The following is a 22,208-nucleotide window of genomic DNA, read 5'->3' as shown; positions in this document are numbered from 1 at the left end:
GTGGCACATGGGCTCTAGAGTGCAGGATCAGTAGTTGTAGCACACAGGCTTAGTTGCTCCACGGCATGTGGGATCTTCCCGGACCAGGGCTCAAACCTGTGTCCTCTGCATTGGCAGGCAGATTCCTAACCACTGCACCACCAGGGAAGCCCTAGAACTCTTAAATAAATATTTTTGTGTAAAACATTTAAAAATTAGCAAATCTCCTAACAAGACTCAAGGAACTATGTTGTATCCTTGTCTTCCAAGAGTGCTGCTTTTGCTCGATGATATCTTTCTCTAAGTGGAGGGAGATTCAGTGTTGTAGGGAGACTTTCTATCCTGTCTAGACCATATGAGCAAGAAACCTGGCTCTTCTTGAGCAAGAAGATCTCTTATCTCTTGTGCAGGAAGTAAGGATGCAATCTGTGATCAGCACATAAAGCAAAGCTGGCTGACTCCTTGGACATTGAGCCTGACTTACATTAGATGCTCCTCTGATTGTCTGAAGTAAGTGGCCAATGGTGCCATTTTTGTGCTTTAGAAACAGTGTATTCCTTAGATACATGTTTTGGGAACAGGTTAGTGAAGTATATTTAAGAGGCCTCAGCAGACTAAATCTATAATGGAGTTCTGTAGCCTGTGTTTAAAGCACTTATCTTATATTGCAGGTCTCATGGCTTCTCTTAACTTAGGGATTGTGGAGCTGATAATTTTCTATCAAATCTAGACAGGAATCTTTCTTTGGCGTCAGGCAGACCTCATTTACCCCCTGCCTCAGTTTCACAATGAGGAAAATAGGGATAATGATACCAACACATTAGTTTTTTAAGTCCTTTAGTTATTTAAGTCCTTTGATGTAGGAAAAAATTATTGTCACATGTCTTATGAAACAGCTAACATGCTACAACAAAGAACAAACTATGCTGATGAGATCCCCATTGGAGAGACAGCTTGTTAGAAAGACTGAGCATATGTGCTATTTTTAGGTGTTCAAAAAGCTAGGTGCAAGTTGTCTTCAGTTGAGTGCTTGATGTCTTTATCAAATTACAAATCTCTGTCATTCTTTCCTGGAACCTTTCATTTTGCCCAAGGATTTGTTTTTGGCAGATTTCTATCTGCTTGAAAAAAAATGAGTACAGTTTGGTCAGGGGAAGATCTGAGAGCTTGGCCCCAACTTGCTTGAAGAGTTTTTTAAGTGATAACTTTCCTTCTTATGACTGCTTTGGTAGGCTGTGGTTGCCTGGGAGGGCCTCAGTGTATCCTCGATGATGCCTCCGGTGAGCCTGCTGGTGGCATAGTGAAAACCCCAGGATTTACGACAGAAAGAAGTTAAAAAGTTAGATGAGGGGGCTTCCCTGGTGGCGCAGTGGTTGAGAGTCCTCCTGCCGATGCAGGGGACAGGGATTCGTGCCCCGGTCTGGGAAGATCCCACATGCTACGGAGTGGCTAGGTCCGTGAGCCATGGCCACCGAGCCTGTGCGTCCGAAGCCTGTGCTCCGCAATGGGAGAGGCCACAACAGTGAGAGGCCCACGTACCGCAAAAAAAAAAAAAAAAAAAAAAGTTAGATGAGGGAATTTTGGAACCTTTTTTTCCATTTCCCATACCCTCTCCGGGAAATCTCGATGGAGCTTTTCTCTTGACTGTACTAATCTAGTATATGTGTCCACAAGCTTGAAATGCTTTCATCTTACCCTTGTTGGAACTCTGGTCTGTGGGATGGGATTTCTACAGCCCTATACCACATTTGGTAGCAAGAAAACTTGCAAGTTCTGTGTGAGCTTGATTCCTTTGAGTCTCTTTCCTTCTGTAGGGAAACTTTCATGGAATGAGGGCTGTAGGGTAGGGGGGAAATGTGATAATTAGGATTATGATAGAAAGCCCAGACTGTCATCACAAACTCTCTTCACCTTTGGGTGACAAGCAGCCCACATAGCTTAGGTTTTTTGAAACTCTTGGTTGGGCCACCTATCCTGCTCTGAATTATAATGTAATACCATAGCCTGACCAGTGAAATGGACCCATATGTACAATTTGTGGGTAGTCAGTAAGCATTCTGTCATCATGACCAGAGAGTTCATTTGAAGAAGGCTGTAGCTACCCAACCTTCTTTCAGCTCTTACCTTGGGTATCATCTGCTCCAGCAAGCTTTCCCTAGCTTTCTAAGACTGGATTAGCACCATTTTTCTGTAATCACACAGAGGATTTAAATTATCTGTTAAATCATCATCTCCCTGCACTAGACTGCAGAATAAGAACCATATCTGGGCCTGTCATAGAGAAGATGTTCAATTTTGTTTGGTTTTGGATTTTTTTAAATAAATTTGTTTATTTATTTTTGCCTGCGTTAGGTCTGCGTTAGGTCTTTGTTGCTGCACATGGGCTTTCTCTAGTTCCAGCAGGCGGGGGCTACTCTTCGTTGTGGTGCGTGTGCTTCTCACTGCGGTGGCTTCTCTTGTGTGGAGTACGGACTCTAGGCACATGGGCTTCAGTAGTTGTGGCTCGCGGGCTCTAGAGCACAGGCTCAGTAGTTGTGGCGAACAAGCTTAGTTGTTCCGCGGCATGTGGGATCTTGCTGGGCCAGGGATTGAACCCCTGTCCCAGGCATTGGCAGGCAGATTCTTAACTAGTGCACCACCAGGGAAGCCCCTCAATATTTGTTTTTAATGAATGACAGATGGAGGTAAGCTCTTTGTAAACATTTGGAACAAGCTTCTTACTCCTTTCATATAGACACAGATGTTTATGTGAGTATAAGAGTGAGTGGATGAGATTCAGTGATTGTAGACCAGAGAGATCATAACACTGGCCGTCTGGTGTTCACTTTATCTACATCTGTAAGTTCCCACGAAGCCTTACGTTTACTGACATGGCTGGCCCTGTACCCCAAGCAGGTTATCCCAGAGGGAGGATTATTTTCTTTTATTTTATTGAAGAGGTAGGATGGCATAGTGAAAAGAATACAGACTTTCACAAAAACAGGTAGACCTGGATTCTAATTCTTGTTCCATCACTTACTAGCTATGTCACCTTTGATGATATTACAAGTCCATTCCAAGTTTGCATTTAATTCATCTATAAAATATTTGTATTTTTCATTTATTCACAAATATGTATTGAACACCTGCTATATGCCAGGTGCTATTCTAGAAATACAGTGGTAAACCAGATAAACAAGATCCCTGCCCTCATGGCGTTACTCTTTAAGGAGAGAGAGAGAGATAATAAATAAGGAAACAATAAATAAATAATTTCAGGTGATAACAAGTGCTAAGAAGAAAAATAAAGTCAGGGGACTTCCCTGGTGGTCCAGTGGCTAAGACTCTGCACTCCCAATGCAGGGGGCCCGGGTTTGATCCCTGGTCAGGGAACTAGATCCCACATGCTGCAACTAAGAATTTGCATGCTACAACTGAACGTCCTGCATGCCGCAACTAAAAGATCCCACATGCCGCAACTAAAAAGAACCTGCATGCTGCAACTAAAGATCCCACATGCTGCAACTAAAAGATCCCGCACACGGCAATGAAGATCCCGCATGCCGCAACTAAGACCTGGCACAGCCAAGTAAATAAATAAATTTTTTTTAAAAAAATGTCTGATAAGGGGTTAAAGAGTGGCAGAGGAAACAATAGCCAAGACATGGAGACAACCTAAATGTCCATCAGCAGATGAATGGGTAAATAAGATGTGGTACATATATACAATGGAATACTACTCAGCCATAAAAAAGAACAAAATAATGCCATTTGCAACAACATGGATGCAACTAGAGATTATCATACTAAGTGAAGTAAGTCAGAAGGAGAAAGACATATACCAAATATATATTTCAAACTTATATGTGGAATCTAAAATACGACACAAATGAACCTATCTATGAAACAGAAACAGACTCACAGACATAGAGAACAGACTTGTGGTTACCAAGGGGGATGGGGGGTGGGGGAGGGATGGACTGGCAATTCGGGGTTAGTAGGTGCAAACTGTTACATATAAAATGGATAAGCAACAAGGTCCTACTATATAGCACAGGGAACTATATTCAGTATCCTGGGATAAACCATAATGGAAAAGAATATAAACAAGAATGTATATATGTGTACACCCAGTTATGTGTATAACTGAGGCACTTTTCTGTACATCAGAAATTAACACAACATTGTAAATCAATTATACTTCAATTAAAAAAAGTGGTGGAGGAAGGAGAGCTCTTTTAGACAGGAGATAATATTTGAGAAGAAACCATAATGATGTAGGGTAGTGAGCCATAAGATCTTTCCTCGCAGAGAGAATAGCAAAGACCCTGAGGTAGGAATAAGTTTAGTATGTTTGAGAAGCAGCAAGACTAGTGTGACTGGAGCACAGTAATTAAGTAGTTGAATGGTAGCATATGAGGCCTGAGAGTTGGGTAAGAACCATATCATAAAGGATCTTATAGACTGTAGTAAGAATTTGGAATTTAGATTTTATTCTCTGTTGGAAAACCTTTGGGGGATATTGAGTGACATCATGTGGTTTATGCTTTTAAAAGATTACTTCAGCTGCTTAATGGAAAATAAAACTGTACGGGCATACCTTAGAGGGTTCGGTTCCAGACTACTACAATAAAGTGAATATTGCAATGAAGTTTTTGGTTTCCCAGTACACATAAAAGTTATGTTTACACTATACTGTAGTCTATTAAATGTGCAATAGTATTATGTCTTAAAAAACAATATACAGGGGCTTCCCTGGTGGCACAGTGGTTAAGAATCTGCCTGCCAATGCAGGGGACACGGGTTCAAGCCCTGGTCCTGGAAGATCCCACATGCTGCAGAGCAACTAAGCCCGTGCGCCACAGCTACTGAGCCCATGTGCCACAACTACTGAAGCCTGTGCACCTAGAGCTCGTGCTCCACAACAAGAGAAGCCACTGCAATGAGAAGCCCGTGCACCGCAATGAAGGGTAGCCCCCGCTCGCCGCAACTAGAGAAAGCCTGCATGCAGCAACGAAGACCCAGTGCAGCCAAAAATAAATAAATAAAATAGATACAACATTAAAGAAATAAAAAATGTTAAAAAAAACCACAATGTACATACCTTAATTTTAAAAGTACTTTATTGCTAAAAAATGCTAACCATCGTCTGAGCCTTCAGCAAGTCGTAATCTTTGCTGGTGGAGGGTCTTGCGTTGATGTTGGTGGCTACTGACCAATCAGAGTGATAGTTGCTGAAGGGTGGAGTAACTGCGGCAATTTCTTAAAATAAGACAACAGTGGAGTTTGCCGCATTGATTGACTTTTCCTTTCACTAGCAATTTTTCTGTTGCATGCAGTGCTACTTGACAGCATTTAACCCACAGTAGGACTTCTTTCAGAATTAGAGTCAATCCTCTCAAACTGTGCTGCTGCTTTATCAACCAAGTTTGTGTAATATTCTGAACCTTTGTTGTCATTTCAACAATTCACAGCATCTCCACCAGGAGTAGAGTCCATTTCCAGAAACCATTTTCTTTGCTCATCTGTAAGAAGCAACTCCTCATCCATTAAAGTTTTATCATGAGGTTGTAGCTATTCAGTCACATCTTCAGGCTCCACTTCTAAATCTAGTTCTCTTGCTATTTCTACTATACCTGCAGTTACTTTCTCCATTGAAGTCTTGAACCCCTCAAAGTCATCCGAGAAGGTAGGAATCAGTTTCTTCCAAACTCCTGTTAATATTGATATTTTGACCTCCTCCCATGAATCATGAATGTTCTTAATGGCATCTAGCATAGTGAATCCTTTCCAGGTTTTCAATTTACTTTGCTTAAGTCCATCAGAGGAATCACTGTCTGTGGCAGCTATAGCCTTACAAAATGTATTTCTTAAATAATAAGGTCAAAATGACTCCTTGATCCATGGGCTTCAGAATGGATGTTGTGTTAACAGGCATGAGAACAACATTAATCCCGTACACTTCCATCAGAGCTCCTGGGTGACCAGGTGTATGTATTATCAGTGAGCAGTAATGTTCTGAAATGAATCTTTTTTTTTTTTCTGAGCAGTAGATCTCAACAGTTGGCTTAAAATATTCAGTAAACCATGTTGTAAACTGATGTGTTGTCATCCAGGCTTTGTTGTTCCATTTGTAGAGCATAGGCAGAGTAGATTTAACATAATTCTTAAGGGCCCTAGGATTTCTGGAATGGTAGACGAGCATTGGCTTCAACTTAAAGCTGCATTAGCCCCTAACAAGAGTGTCAGCCTGTCCTTTGAAGCTTTGAAGCCAGACATTGACTTCTCCTCTCTAGCTATGAATGTCCTAGATGGCATCGTCTTCCAATATAAGGCTATTTCACCTACATTGAAAATCTGTTGTTTGGTGTAGCCACCTTCACTAATTATCTTAGCTAGATCTTCTGGTTAACTTGGTGCTTCACCTTGTACTTTGGTGTTATGGAGACGGCTTCTTTCCTTAGACCCCATGAATGAACCTCTGTTAGCTTCAAACATTTCTTCTGCAGCTTCCTCCCGGCTCTCAGCCTTCATAGAATTGAAGAGAGTAAGGGCCTTGCTCTGGCTTAGGCTTTGGCTTAAGGGAATGTTGTGGCTGGTTGATCTTCTATCCAGATCACTAAAACTTTCTCCTTATCAGCAGTAAGCCTGTTTCACTTTCTTATTCGTGTGTTCACTGGATTAGTACTTTTAATTTCCTTTAAGAACTTTTCCTTTGCATTCACAAGTTGGCTGTGGCACAACAGTCCAGCTTTCAGTCTGTCTCACTTCTCGACATGCCTTCCTCACTAAGCTTAATCATTTCTAGCTTTTGATTTCAAGTGAGAAACATGCAACTCTACCTTTCATTTGAACACTTAGAGGCCATTGTAGGATTATTAATTAATTGACCTAATTTCAATATTGTTGTGTCTCAGGGAAGTCCGAGGTAGGGGAGGGCGACCAGTTAGTAAAGCAGTCAGAAGACACACAGCATTTATCTGTTGTTTGCAATCTTAATGGGTGCAGTTCATGGCACCCCCAAAAAATTACAAAAGTCACATCGAAGATTACTGATCACTGATCACCATAACAAATATAATAATAATGAAAAAGTCAGGGCTGGAGATACAAACCTGGGGATCATCAACAAATTAAATGGTATTTAAAGCCAATGTCGGGACTTCCCTGGTGGCGCAGTGGTTAAGAATCCGCCTGCCAATGCAGGGGACATGGGTTCGAGCCCTGGTCCGGGAAGATCCCACATGCCGTGGAGCAGTGAAGCCTGTGCGCCACAACTACTGAGCCTGTGCTCTGGAGCCCGTGAGCCACAACTACTGAAGCCCGCGTGCCTAGAGTCCGTGCTCTACAACAAAAGAGGACACTGCAGTGAGAAGCCTGTGCACCGCAGCAAAGAGTAGCCCCTGCTCATCGCAACTAGAGAAAGCCCATGCACAGCAACAAAGACCCAATGAAGCCAAAAATAAATAAATAAAATTAATTAATTAAAGCCAGTGTGAAATCATCTAGGGAGTGTGTGTAGCAGAAGAAGACAAGAGGGCCTAAGTCTGAACCCAGTATTTAGATACCACGAAGCAGAGGTGGAACAAACCGAAGTGATTAGGAAAGCATGGCCACTGAAGTAGACAGAAAAATCAGGAAATTAAGATGTCATGGAAGCTGAGTGAGGAAAGTGAATCAAGGAGGGAGAGATCAGTTGTGCCAAATACTACTGAGAAGCTGAGTAAAATGAGAGCTAAGAATTTGGCAAGATGCATTCATGACTTACACCCTTGCTGGAGTGATAGGGACAGAAGCCTCATTAGAGAGAAGGGGAGGAGGAAGAGGAAATGGAGACAGTGAGACAGCTGTTTTGAGAAATTTTGATATGAGATGAGAAGAAAATTAGGACAGAATGAAATATTTCGTATCTACAAAAGAATATGTGTGATAGAAATACTCCCTTGCTTAGCTTATAAAAATGGCATTCTTTTTTTTTTTTAAGATGGATTATATTTTAGCATATGTGTATGCTGATGGGAATGATCTCGAAGAGGAGGAAATTGATGACAGAGAAAAGAAAGCATTCAGCTATTCAATTCAACTATATTTTTCCTAGCTACAATATACTAGTCACTGTGCTGGGCTCTTGGGATGAACAGTGACTAAAACGAAGTCCCTGCCCTTATGAAATTTATCGAGTAGATTAGAGGGAATGTGATCCAGTGTGCAAGTGGGTAGGTTTGCCTTAGATTGGGGGAGAGACAGTTAATCCATTATTACAGACAGAATATGTAATATGTAATGCATGTACATTTGTTAACTTTTTGCCACAAAGATGTTCGCTGCTTCTGTTTTCTCATTGAAATAAGAAGTGAAGCCACCAGCTAAGAGTAAGGAAGGGAGAAGATTATTGAAATTTTAAGGAAGGATGAGAAGATATGAAATCATCTCAGAGGATGTAAGAGTTAATTTACTAGAGGGCTTGCCTGGTGGCTCAGTGGTTAAGAATCTGCCTGCCAATGCAGTGGACACGGGTTCAAGCCCTGGTCCAGGAAGATCCTACGTGCCGCAGAGCAACTAAGCCTCTGTGCCACAGCTACTGAGCCTGCGCTCTAGAGCCCGCAAGCCACAACTACTGAAGCCCACGTGTCTAGAGCCTGTGCTCTGCAACAAGAGAAGCCACCCCAATGAGAAGCCCACGTACTGCAATGAAGAGTAGCCCCCACTCGCAGCAATTAGAGAAAGCCCACGCGCAGCAACGAAGACCCAATGCAACCAAAAATTAAATAAATAAATAAATTTAAAAATAAAATAAATAAAATAAGTCTAGCAAATACTGTTATGAGTTTTTTCCACCTGTGTTCAGCTTCTTGGATTCAGGTGTAAAGTAGGCAAAGAGCTGGGATTTATCCAACATTGGAGCATTGCCAGATGAGTACAAGGGATAGAGTGGTGAGGAAGGCAAAGATGTATATAAGGGAGTAATTATAGTGATTGACCACCATAAGCTGTGTAAGTGAGGTCAGCAGGGGAACGAGGATGTGAAAAATCAGTGTAGTGAATGAATCAAGGATCCTGTTAGAATCAGAATTGCTGGATTCAGAGTACCAAAGTAAGTGAGTTGGAAAAATAGGGGAAGGTGGTGGTCAGAGAATAGGATGTAAGCTCAGTGAGGACAGGGATTTTTGTTTTGTCCACTGCCATATCTCTAGCCCCTAAAATAGTACCTGGTCATATTAAGGGTTCAATATGTGTGTGTTTTATGAATTAATAGGATATTTTAAAATGAGACTTTGGAGATAGTGCAGTTATTGGTAATGCCAAGGAATAGGGTATGACAAAATGGTTGAGTGAGGTGGAGCAAAAAATAATCAGAAGTGAGGTCAAGGAAATCTAACATAAGGATGTTGAAATTACTGAGGTAATAAAAGAAGGAATGAAAGAGAGGAAGATAGTTCTAAAGTAGTTTTTTTAAAATCTTAATAAATATTTATCAAAGTTATGTGTGCACATCATTTAAAGAGTTCAGCAGTTCAGAGTTTGTCCCTAAAAATTTTAGTCCCCTGTCACCCTCTCCCCATAGTCTTTACGATAAAGGTAATCACATTCTCTTCTTTTAGCTAATTATTTTGCCTTTTACCTTTGTATCTCTAAATAACATGCTTAAGTGGTTACTTTCTGTTTTAGACACTACTTATTGATTCCCTACTATGACAGATGAGGATTTTGCTCCTTCTAATATAGTTATATTGTAATTTTGGAAGATCAATATTTAGTGTTTGACTATGTAGTTTGACCGTGTAAACTGCTGGGCCTTGTGGTCATCTACAATTTTTTTCCTTTGCCACACCATTTTTTTCCCTGCAAGGTAATAATCATAGCTTGTCTTTCCTATGCTTAGTTTTCTATGAATTTATTGATTAACCCCAACTTTTTACTGGTTGTCTAATCGTCTCTCAAGATATTTAGACTCCTCAGCTATTCTGTCAATTTAATCTTCCTAAAGAAGTCTCTCCCAGAGTAGTAGTGATTGCCTTCCATGCCTGGTGTGTGTGTAGTTATCATTCTGTCATCTCCCTTCGCCATCATGAGGATTTACTTTGCCTCTTTTCTTCAATTTCCTGGAATCCATATTTTCCTTTTTCTTGGTTTAATCCCTGTTTTTCTGAAAAACATACTAGAGCTTCCTGACAAAATTTGTTTGGGAGCTAAATTTTTTGAGACCTTGCATGCCTGAAAAATCTCTTTATTCTACCCTCATACTTGATTGTTTGACAAGGTATAGAATTCTCAGTTGAAAAGCTGATCCTTAAGAATTTTGAAGGCATTGCTCCATTGTCTTTACCTTCCAGTGTTGTTAAGTCCTAAACTTTTGTAATTACTAATCTTTTGAATCTGATCACCTTTTTCTCTGGAAATTTGTATCATCTTCTCTTTGTCCCAAGTGTTCTGAAATTTCATGATGATGTACTTTCATGTGAATCTGTTTTATCCATGTGAGCCCTCCACTCAGTGAAACCTTTCAACTTGGATATTCATATCCTTCAGTTTAGGGGAACTTTAAAAAATCATTTTGTTGATGATTCTTATCTATTTTTTTCTGTTTTTTTTTTTTTTCTGGAAACTTACTATTCTGATAATGGATCTCTTAGACTGGTATTCTAATTTTCTTATCTTTTCTCTCATATTTTCCATTTTTTTATCTTTTTGCTCAAATTTTGTGTATGGATGGGGCATGTCGACTATGAGCTTCACTGTAGGGGGTGATATGGTAATGTGGTTGGGCTCTTTCAGGGGAATCTCTTACATCTGTATCTTTAGGTTTTTTCTCTTTCTACTGGCATTCTAGGAAATGAATGAGGGTCAGGGCAGGGAGGGGAAGTGGGTGTCTCAGAATCCTGTATATATTCTTTTTTAAATCCCCCCTTTTCTCTAAGGTCCATCCCCTCTCCCTACTGCCAGCTGTGATTATGCTTCTTCCCCAGTCCAGATATCCTCTATTTTATTCTCTTCAGCTATCTACCGCGGTGGGACCTGTGCAGTAGTTGGGTTGCACAGAGTAGAAAAGAGGGATCTTTCAAAGGGCCTTTTTATTTTAACCCCTCCCTTCCCAGCTTTCTACTCATATCAATTTCTGAGCCTTTTGGGGAGTCTGGTATAAACTGAGTTGGTTCTCAGTTTTCCTACGACTGACTTAGGAGTCATTGTTTTCAATGTTGTATTCTCTCCCATTTTTCCTGTTTTTGGGCATTTATGCCCATTTAAAATATCCTGTTACTATTATTCCATTGATGTTTTGGGAAAGGGAAATATAGTTGTGCCTCTTCAATCTAACATCTTTACTTAAAACTTTCACAGTCTCTAAAGGAGAAGGATGACAAGGGAGTTTTGTAGCTGACTGCAACGAGGAGGAGTAGGTGATTTTGTCTGTTGTCATGTGCTTCATGTCATGAACTGGGGTAATGGAGTGAGAGGAATGGCCTGGAAATGATAATGAGTAAGGAGTTTACTTACTCCATCTCTGGGCCCTTTGGTTGGAGGACAGTATGAAGGACAGAGAAAATGTCCTAAACAATTCCTTCGGTTCTTTTATAATCAAGAGTGATAGACTGTTAGGACCTTAGAATTAGACATCTAATCTAATCTTTTACCCTCCACAAGAATCTATTCCCATGGAGGTTATGCTAGGCTGTGTTTGAAAACCTCCAATGGGTATTTCTCATGAGCTTCTAGATATCAGAAAGTTTTTTGTAATGTTGAACTCATCACTGCTTCTTTTTTGTTTTGTTTTGTTGGCCACACCATGCGGCATGCGGGATCTTAGTTCCCTGACCAGGGATCAAACCCGTGCCTCCTGTAGTGGAATCACAGAGTCTTAACCACTGGACTGCCAGGAGCAATCATCAGTGCTCCTCTTAAATTTCTACTTTTTAATCATATTCTGTCCTTGAGCAATCAAAACACACGATCTTCCTCTTCCAGTGGCAGCCTTTCAGTTATTGGGTCCCCAAGTTCTTCTCTTCTCCTGTTTAAGGATTGCTAGTTCCCATAATTTGCAGACCTGTCAGCATCCCTGTAACTTCCTCTGACCTCTGTGATTTGTCAGTGTCTCTTTCAGAATGTGATGTTCAGAAATGTGGTCTGAACAGTGCAAGTCACAGTGGTATTATTTACATTCTATGATCTGGAAGTCATTATTATAAGAGATTTATTAATTTTTTATTGAAGTATAATTAATAGACTTACAATATCATATTAGTTTCAGGTTGTACAACATAATGATTGGTATTTTTATGCATTACAAAATGATCACAGATTTATTAATTTCAATAAAGGCAAAGTCTTATAATCATACAGTACTTTACAGTTTTCAAGTATCATACATATTATTTTGAAATACAACCTATCTTCTAGTTTTTCATTAAGCATGATTTAGTTTTAAATAGTAAGATGCCTGACCAAATTTAAATGTAACATGGGTATGTATAAAGAGAACATAGATTCGTTTAGCACCACTATTATTGTTAGAGTGTGTGTGTGTGTGTGTGTGTGTGTGTGTGTGTGTGTGTGTGTGTGTATTTTGGAAGGCAATGTGATGGCAAAGGGGCAGATCACATAGTGTTTCTGAGCCTATTTTTTTGTCTGTAAAATGAGTTTAACTATATTGATGTTTTAGAATTACGTGAATTTAGAATTAAATGAATAAAGTATATGTAAGAGCTTTGTAAATGGTAAAATGCTGTCCAATTTTAAGTTATTTGTCTTTGCCATCAACTTAGAGGTAGCATAGCCTTAGAGAACCAGTTGAACTGACAGTAGCAGGTAGAGTGTAACTAGTTTCTGGAATCTTTATGGATTGGAATTCTAAAAGTATGTGGTTAGTCAGGCTGTTGCTAAAAAGGTGTTCAGAGACACATCCTTTAATGAATTAACTTGGATTGTTGCATTCTCTTTAACCAGAATGGTTACCTGATTCTGGATTTTTGTGCCTAACTGACTTAACTGAGAATTGCCATGCATGCCATACATGGATTATTCCTTTCGAATTAATTCAAGTTTATTTATTTATTTTAATTTATTTTTAATGAAATATAGCTGATATAAATAGTATATGTTACAGGTGTGCAATACAGTGATTCACAATTTTTAAAGGTTATACTCTATTTATAGTTATTATAAAATATTTACTATATTCCCCATGTTGTGCAGAAAGAATTCAAGTTTAATTAAATGTGCTGAGCCTCAAAATTATACTTAGGGACTTCCCTGGTGACGCAGTGGTTAAGACTCCATGCTCCCAATGCAGGAGGCCTGGGTTCAATCCCTGGTCAGGGAGCTAGATCCCACATGCATGCCACAACTAAGGAGCCCGTCTGCCGCAACTGACAGGGCACAACCAAATAAATAAATAAAATATTTAAAAAAAATTATACTTAACATGATTTAATCTTTCCTCATGATTCCCAAAGTGGATTAGAAACTCAGGACTTTAGGGTCACCACCATCATTAATGCCACTGAACCCAGAGCCTAGCTGTAGATAAAGAATTAAGAATAGCTTGACCCTTGTAATAATACAGTTTTATGCCATGAAGGGCTTCAGAGTTGGTACAGCCCTCTCATCTTATAGATGAGGAAACTGAGGCCCAAAGAGGGAATGACTTATCAAAGTCACATGTGGAATTAATAGGAAAAATAAACATATCTAATCTTAGAAGTTACCTTTGGGGGGTGATAAAACCTTGATTTTAGTTTCTTTTTTTTTTAACTAGTTAATTGTCTGTTTCTCATATTGTTATAAACTCCCCTCTTTCACAGCCCTCTGCTGATCTTCCGAGCTTTCTGGTTTCTAAGTAAACTAGACACTATTTCTGTGTCATATACTTCAGGATAAAATTAATATTCAAGGGCTTCCCTGGTGGCACAGTGCTTGAGAATCTGCCTGCCAGTGCAGGGGACACAGGTTCGAACCCTGGTCTGGGAAGATCCCACATGCCGCGGAGCAACTAGGCCCGTGAGCCACAACTACTGAGCCTGCACGTCTGGAGCCTGTGCCCCGCAACAAGAGAGGCCGTGATAGTGAGAGGCCCGCGCACCACAATGAAGAGTGGCCCCCGCTTGCCGCAACTAGAGAAAGCCCTCGCACAGAAACGAAGACCCAACACAGCTAAAAATAAATAAATAAATAAAAATTAATATTCAAGTTACAGGCAGAAAATATGTAATGTAAGAGCATACTCTGTGGTCTGAAATGAGGCAATGATGCATTTATCTTGTGGAGTATTTGTGTCTGACATGAAGAAAAAGAATGAAATTATTTAATATAAATTCAGAATAATAAGTTATTTCAAAGCGAAGGTTTGATTTGAGAGAACAAAAAGCTTTTGTTATTTCTCTATTAATGTCAGTGCATTTGGAGATTAAAATTAAATTACAGATATCTAAATCCTGGAAGGGAAGTGACCAGCATTTTTATGTAGAACTCATTTAACAGAAATTAACACATTCTCAGTTAGTTTTTAGTTTCACACAGGAAAGATGAGTAGAATTCTTCTATTTGTTCTGTACTGAAGAGGAAAACTTAACGTAGGAAGGTGAATCAACTAAAAATGTTATGACTATAAGTATTGAACCTACATTTTAAAATTATAAGTGTAGCATATCACCCTCTAGCCATGCTGTCCAGGACAGCAGCATCTGATTTCTTTCCTTTCAAATATCTCTGTCTTTTCTTCTTTGGAGGCAGCAGGTTCGTTCCCTGCCTCATTGCTTTAGGAAGCTGCCAAATTACCTCTGTGATCCCTGTCCTAACTCCAAACAGTCACAATATCTACAAAGGGTACTCAGCTCTGTCAGAAAGTCTGATGTTTCTAAACATCTAAAATTGGATTTTTTTGGACTTCCCTGGTGGTGCAGTGGTTAAGAATCCACTTGCCAATGCAGGGGATACAGGTTTGATCCCTGGTCCGGGAAGATGCCACATGCTGTGGAGCAACTAAGCCCATGCACCACACCTACTGAGCCTGCGCTCTAGAGCCCGCGAGCCACAACTACTGAAGCCTGCACACCTAGAGCCCATGCTCCGAAACAAGAGAAGCCACTGCAATGATAAGCCCGCGCACCACAACAAAGAGTAGCCCCCGTTCGCCACAACTAGAGAAAGCCCACTCGCAGCAACGAAGACCCAACGCAGCCAAAATTTAAAAAAAAAAAAAAAGGATTTTTTTTTTGCTTGTTTAAACAAAAATGTATATTTGTTGAAATATAATTCACATATCATACAATTCACCCATTTGAATGTACAACACACTGGTTTTTAGTATATTCACAAATACGTGTAACCATCATCATACTCAATTTTAGAACATTTTCAACACCTCAAAAAGAAGCCCCAGCCGTTTCACTATTACTCTCCCCCCCACCCCCACCCCGCACTCCCCGTTCACCTTAAACAACCACTAATCTACTTTCTGTCTCTGTAGATTTCCCTGTTCTGGACATTTCATATGATGGAATCATCCAGTATGTGGACTTTCACGTCTGGCTTCTTTTCATTTAGCATGTTTTCAACGTTCATGCAAGTTACAACATCCACTTGTGGCCCACCATATCTGTGGGTTCTACATCCACAGATTCAACCAACCATGGATCAACTATATTCAGAAAACAATTCTGGAAAATTCTAAAAGCAAAACTTGAATTTGCCAGAGTTCCTTGTATGATTTAGATACTGATTTCTTGTTGATTTTTTTTTATTGAAGTATAATTACTTTACAGTGTTGTGTTAGTTTCTGCTGCACAATGGTGAATCAGCTATATGTATACCTATATCCCCTTCCTCTTGGACCTCCCTCCCACCCCACCCCCGCTCCGTCCCACCTATCTAGGTTGTCACAGATCACTGAGCTGAGCTTCCTGTGCTTTATAGCATGTTCCACCTAGCTATCTATTTTACACATGGTATTGTATATATGTCAGTCCTGATCTCCCAATTCATCACACCCTCCCCTTCCCCCGCTATGTCCACATGTCCGTTCTCTACATCTGTGTCTCTATTCCTGCCCTGCAAATAGGTTCATCTGTACCATTTTTCTAGATTCCACATATATACGTTAATATATGATATTTGTTTTTCTCTTACTGGCTTACTTCCCTCTGTATGACAGACTCTAGGTCCATCCATGTCTCTGCAAATGACCCAATTTTGTTCCTTTTTATGGCTGAGTAATATTCCATTGTATATATGTACCACATCTTCTTTATCCATTCATCTGTCATTGGACATTTAGGTTGTTTCCATGTCCTGGCTGTTGTAAATAGAGCTGCAGTGAACATTGTGGTACATGACCCTTTTTGAATTATGGTTTTCTCAGGGTATATGCCCAGTAGTGGGATTGCTGGGTCGTATGGTAGTTCTCTTTTTAGTTTTTTAGGAACTTCCATACTGTTCTCCACAGTGGTGGTATCAATTTACATTCCCACCAACAGTGCAAGAGGGTTCCCTTTTCTCCACACCCTCTCCAGCATTTGTCATTTGTAGATTTTCCGATGATGGCCATTCTGACCAGCGTGAGGTGATACCTCATTGTAGTTTTGATTTGCATTTCTCTAATAATTATTGATGTTGAGCCCCTTTTCACATGCCTCTTGGCCATCTATCTGTATGTCTTCTTTGGTGAAATGTCTATTTAGGTCTTCTGCCCATTTTTTAATTGGGTTGTTTTTTTTGTTTTTTTTTTAAGAAGATATTGGGGGTAGGAGTGTATTAATTTATTTATTTACCTTTGCTGTGTTGGGTCTTAGTTTCTGTCCGAGGGCTTTCTCTATTTGTGGCAAGCGGGGGCCACTCTTCATCGCGGTGCACGGGCCTCTCACCATCGCGGCCTCTCTTGTTGCGGAGCACAGGCTCAGTAGCTGTGGCTCACGGACCCAGTTGCTCCGCAGCATGTGGGATCCTCCCAGACCAGGGTTCGAACCTGTGTCCCCTGCACTGGCAGGCAGATTCTCAACCACTGCGCCACCAGGGAAGCCCGTTTGTTTGTTTTTTTGACATTGAGCTCTATGAGCTGTTTGTATATTTTGGAGATTAATCCTTTGTCTGTAGCTTCGTTTTGCAAATATATTCTCCCATTCTGAGGGTTGTCTTTTCATCTTGTTTATGGTTTCTTTTGCTGTGCAAAAGCTTTTACATTTAATTAGGTCCCATTTGTTTATTTTTGTTTTTATTTTGATTACTCTAGGAGGTGGGTCAAAAAGATCTTGCTGTGGTTTATGTCACAGAGTGTTTTTCCTATGTTTTCCTCTAAGAGGTTTATAGTGTCCGGTCTTACATTTAGGTCTTCAATCTTTGAGTCAACTTTAAACAAGGACAAGGAGGTGACAGGAAGTGTGCCAACATTTACTGATGCTTTTGTTTGCCCGTAGCAGGTTGAACTCTGGGGATACAAAGGTAAAAGAGCTCCTTATGAAGCTCGAAGTCTAGATGGGAAAAAAATTGTAATCCAGTTTAGTGATTTGAGGTCAGTAATGGATCAGAAAAGACTTCATCTCTAGATGAGATAATATATTGGCTCTTCCCTTTCTGATAATTGTGACAAGACCAGAATCTTGATTGATGAATGTGTGGTGGGGTGGAAAGAGAGACTAGGGAATGCATTCTTGGCAGTTTACTCTAGCAAATTAACATTAACTATGTGGAGGGAGGATTGTGAGAAAGAAGGCTGAATTAGGTAGGTGAAGTCATATTTTGAAGACGCTTAATGTCATGCTAAGCAATTTGAACTCAATCCTGTGGAGTAATGATCTCCAAAATGGAGTGTTCTCAAAGCCAGAGGGTGTGCAGGATGGAGTTCCAGAGGTAGATATTAGAACATCTATAAATAAATAAATAAATTAGAGTATCTAGTTCTTTTTAATTTTATCTCTTCTTTTAAATCTATTTTTATATATGTTATAGAAAGAGCATATTATATCATTTATAGTGATTTGTGTGTTTGGGGGTTTTTTTTATTTTTGGCTGCATTGGGTCGTCATTGCTGCGTGCGGGCTTTCTCTAGTTGTGGTGAGTGGGGGCTACTCTTTGTTGCGGTGCGTGGGCTTCTCATTGTAGTGGCTTCTCTTGTTGTGGAGCACAGGTTATAGGCGTGTGGGCTTCAGTAGTTGCAGCACACGGGCTTAGTAGTTGTGGCTCACGGGCTCCAGAGCACAGGCTCAGTAGTTGTGGTGCACGGGCTTAGTTGCTCCACGGCATGTGGAATCTTCCCGGACCAGGGCTCGAACCCGTGTCCCTGCATTGGCAGACGGATTCTTATCCACTGTGCCACCAGGGAAGTCCCGATTTGTGTGTTTTTAAATAAATATTTTAAGTGGGAATAAGTGGATAGGTGTTTATCTTTTTTTTATTTTTATTTTTTGGTTTGGAGAACACTATTTTAGGGTGTCTTTAAGCAGAAAATTTAAATAAGCAGTGGAAATTGGAGTATGGATTAGAATATGGGAAAACTGCTGTGAGAGAGACCAGTTAAGAGACTGGAAAAGGGCTTCCCTGGTGGCGCAGTGGTTAAGAATCCACCTGTCAATGCAGGGGACACGGGTTCGAGCCCTGGTCCGGGAAGATCCCGCATGCTGCGGAGCAACTAAGCCCGTGCACCACAGCTACAGAGCCTGTGCTCTAGAGCCCGCAAGCCACAACTGCTGAAGCCCGCGTGCCTAGAGCCCATGCTCTGCAACAAGAGAAGCCACCACAATGAGAAGCCTGTGCACCTCAACAAAGAGTAGCCCCCGCTTGCTGCAACCAGAGAAAGCCCACACGCAGCAACGAAGACCCAAAACAGCCAAAAATAAATAATTTTTTTAAGTTAAAAAAAAAAAGACTGGAAAAATATTTTGAGGCCTGAACTAAGACAGTGCAGTGGAAATAAAAGAGGAGGACTTGGGATCAGTGAGATGTGAGGAAGGGGTACTGGGTAGGAAAGAGAAGACTTCAGCCCTAGGCTATGGCCAGCTTTCTGTCTTCATATCCTAGATAGTGGTGACACTATAAGCTAAGGAGCAGAGGAAGGATATTTCGTTCTAAGCCTAAGGATTATCACATTTCTTATTTACATATTAAGTTGGTAATTCCTTCCTGCACCTGCTGGTCAAACCTTAGTAAAAACAAAGTGGCAGTTGGCTCTTTGCTGAACACTTTGGGGACTGCAGACTGGGAATCTTTTCCAAGTATTTCAACCAGAATTGAGCATAGTGAGGTCTCCGTTGTAGTTAGCCATCAGTAATTATTAAAGCACCAAACTACTCTTGGGGATTGGATTGGGATTGGACCACATAGGTAATGTAAATTGTGACCATTCACAGTCACACCAAGTAGCTGAATTCATTAGTTCCGTATGGGCAGGGGTGGAGTGTAGGGTGGTGATTTGGATCATAGCCATTGTTTGTGGAAGTGCTGCGTGGGTAAAAGCATGGTAAAAAACTGCCCTGACAGTTTTTTTCCAGGAGAGTAAGTGTGTTTTTCTTTCTCCTTTCTGTAGGAAATTGTTTGCCAGATTGTGTTATTTATAACAATCTGTCATGGAACAGCTTCCAGGAAAAGAAAAGAGACTAGTCCCCATAGCTCTCCCTACCTCCTACCCCAGCATTACCACCACACACACATACATCCGGTTTTGTTTTTTTCTTCTAGTTTTACTCAATGGTTTTGGCTTGATTGAAAATGTTCTTATAATGACAGATTTCTGGGCTTTGCCATGGCTTGGTAATTGGGTTTTCTAAACTTTGTCTGCTTTAGCCAAGACTAATTGGCAGCAGTTTGAATTTTGAATTCCTGAGTATCTTGAATACTAAAGTGCTATCTTCTACTTTCCCTTGAAGACCTTGTATGTTTCCACTTGGTGGAAAATGCACACATTTGCTGTCCTTTAGAGCTGTGCTTTTTGCCCTTGACATTGCCCTGGTTCCTCTAGAGGAGCAGGCTTGGGATAAAGCTCACTGAGGACTGTTAGAATAGTGAATAGGGAGGTCTTTGGAGATGCCAGTTGGTCTCTGCAGAAGATGAGGCATACTGTGGTGTTAGAAAAGAACTGGTCGCCCAAAACACAAGGCAGCTGAGGGTTGGTGTGTCCCAGGAACTTTCAAGTTAAGATATACAGTTGCTTCACAGTCCACACAGTCTATGTTTATTCATGGTTTGTGGTCACACATGATCAGAAATACTTCTGGCTCTTAACAGTTTTTCCACTTTAGTAGAAGAACATTTGCATTTCTAGAATGGGCTTTTCATTTTTAGAATAAAAATTAAAAAATAGTCATTTAATTTTCTTCCTGTTACAACTTTTATTAAAATGTAAAGAAAAATAGATAGCATTATGAAGATGTAAGGATGATTTCATTTTCCTTTTAGACTTCAGTTTCTTCTTCCAGGATTTCTAGCTTTGGAAATGAAGTACAGCTTGTCAGCAGAGACTTTCCTTTGGAAGTGGAGTTGCAGAGAAGACGGGAATGTGTTTGGTCTCAGTGAGAGTGGTGCATTCTCTGGGAGCAGAGGCAGGAAGAGGGCCTGATGGAATAGCACCTCCATCTGTATCCCAGGCCCTGCCCTTTCAGACTGAAGCCTTTCTTTTCACGCTGAGAACAGATGGCAACCAGACACGGGGGAGGGCCCTGTTCCTTGTGCTCCTTGGGGATTTTGCATTCAGCTTAGCAAAATGTCATCTAAAAGCAAAGAGGTGAATGAGGCTGCAGACTGTTCACAATTATGCAGGACTTGTTTGACCTACACTATGCTGATTTATTTTTTGCAGATATTGAATGATAACAGCATTTATTTTCCAAGACAACATTGTCACCACTTGAGGCATCTGCATTGGGGTTGTTTTCTTCACTGTGGAGTACACTTAATAATTAAATTTATTGTGGAACAGTCAGCTTGCAGAAATCAGTCATCTTATTAAAGAAACTTAGAAAAATAGAAAGGATTTTTTTTCTTCAACAAACTGTCATTTTCATTATAAAGAAATGGGGCAACTTCTGTACTGCTGTAAGTGACATGTCTTTAGTAAATGGTCCATACTTCCTCCTTTCTAAGCATTGTTAACAAGAAGTAGGATTCTGCAAGCTATTTCTTCCTTAGCTTGCATGTATGTGGGCTGATCTGTTAATGTTTGACAGTTCCTGGATGGTGAGCTGCAGACTTAAGGAATTTTTTTTTCCTAAGAAGATGATGTTTATAGGAACTTTTTTTTTTTTTTAGCTCAGTTAAGATCCAGAAAGAATTAAGAGAGCCTTAAGTAGAAGAGTAGAAAAAAATCCAAATTTGAACTTCTTAAACTTAAGAGGCCTTCAAAAGGAATTGTTTAAGCTACAAACAATGAGTTAGATGTAGAAAAGGAAATGACAGTTCTGGTACAGATTCTGTATTCGGAATAAGAAATTGCAGGCAGTAAGATAAGGCATTCTGATGGTTGAGTCACTTCCTGAGCAAGTATGATTCTTTGCTTTCCTAGAATGTAAGTTGAAATTATCTATATTTTCCCCGAAAGCAGGAATCTTGATTTTAAATTAAAATCTTAGAAAAGTTGGAGCCACTTACAGAAATTTCCATGTAGATATTTACTTTATTCTTAAATCTGGAATAATTTCCTCCAGTGTTTTTCAGACTTTTTAAAATAGCAGAACCTGTACTGTTATGAGGATTAAATGAGTGCTTTTATACATACCTGAGGTTGTATTATAATTGTTTATTAGCTAGACTGATTTTCCAAAGAAGGGCACATTATAATATATTCATGTGTTAGTTATTTCCTAGTATTGTAGAAAAGTGACTTTAAGTTTTTTTTAATTAATTTTTATGGTATTATAGTTGCATTACTATGTTGTGTTAGTTTCTACTGTACAGTAAAATGAATCAGCTATACATATACATATATCCCCTCCTTTTTGGATTTCCTTCCCATTTAGGTCACCACATTGCATTAAGTAGAGTTCCCTACTTATACAGTAGGGAACTCTCATTAGTATACAGTATGTTCTCATTAGTTATCTACAGTATGTTCTCATTAGTTATCTATTTTATACATAGTATCAATAATGTGTATGTATCTATTTTATACATAGTATCAATAATGTGTATGTATCAATCCTAATCTTCCAATCAAAGTGACTGCTTTAAAATAAAGTATTTCATAACCATATTGAATCATCAAACTTTGCCAAAGTGCTTTTTGAACTGTAAAGAGATGTATAAATTTAAGATCATTAACTCCATCGTCACAG

At 39.9% G+C, this 22,208-nt stretch overlaps 1 protein-coding gene across 1 annotated transcript in view; it reads left to right on the top strand.

Moving 5' to 3' along the window:
• The window catches only part of EIF2B3 (eukaryotic translation initiation factor 2B subunit gamma), a 151,472-nt gene that overhangs the window by 33,657 nt on the left and 95,607 nt on the right, over nucleotides 1-22,208 (top strand). The window lies entirely within an intron of this gene.

The sequence above is a fragment of the Stenella coeruleoalba genome, assembly GCF_951394435.1.
Source record: "Stenella coeruleoalba genome assembly, chromosome: 1".
Taxonomy (NCBI): domain Eukaryota; kingdom Metazoa; phylum Chordata; class Mammalia; order Artiodactyla; family Delphinidae; genus Stenella; species Stenella coeruleoalba.
The sequence above is the reverse complement of the archived record's forward strand: the minus strand, read 5'-3'. Positions and strand labels throughout refer to the sequence as shown.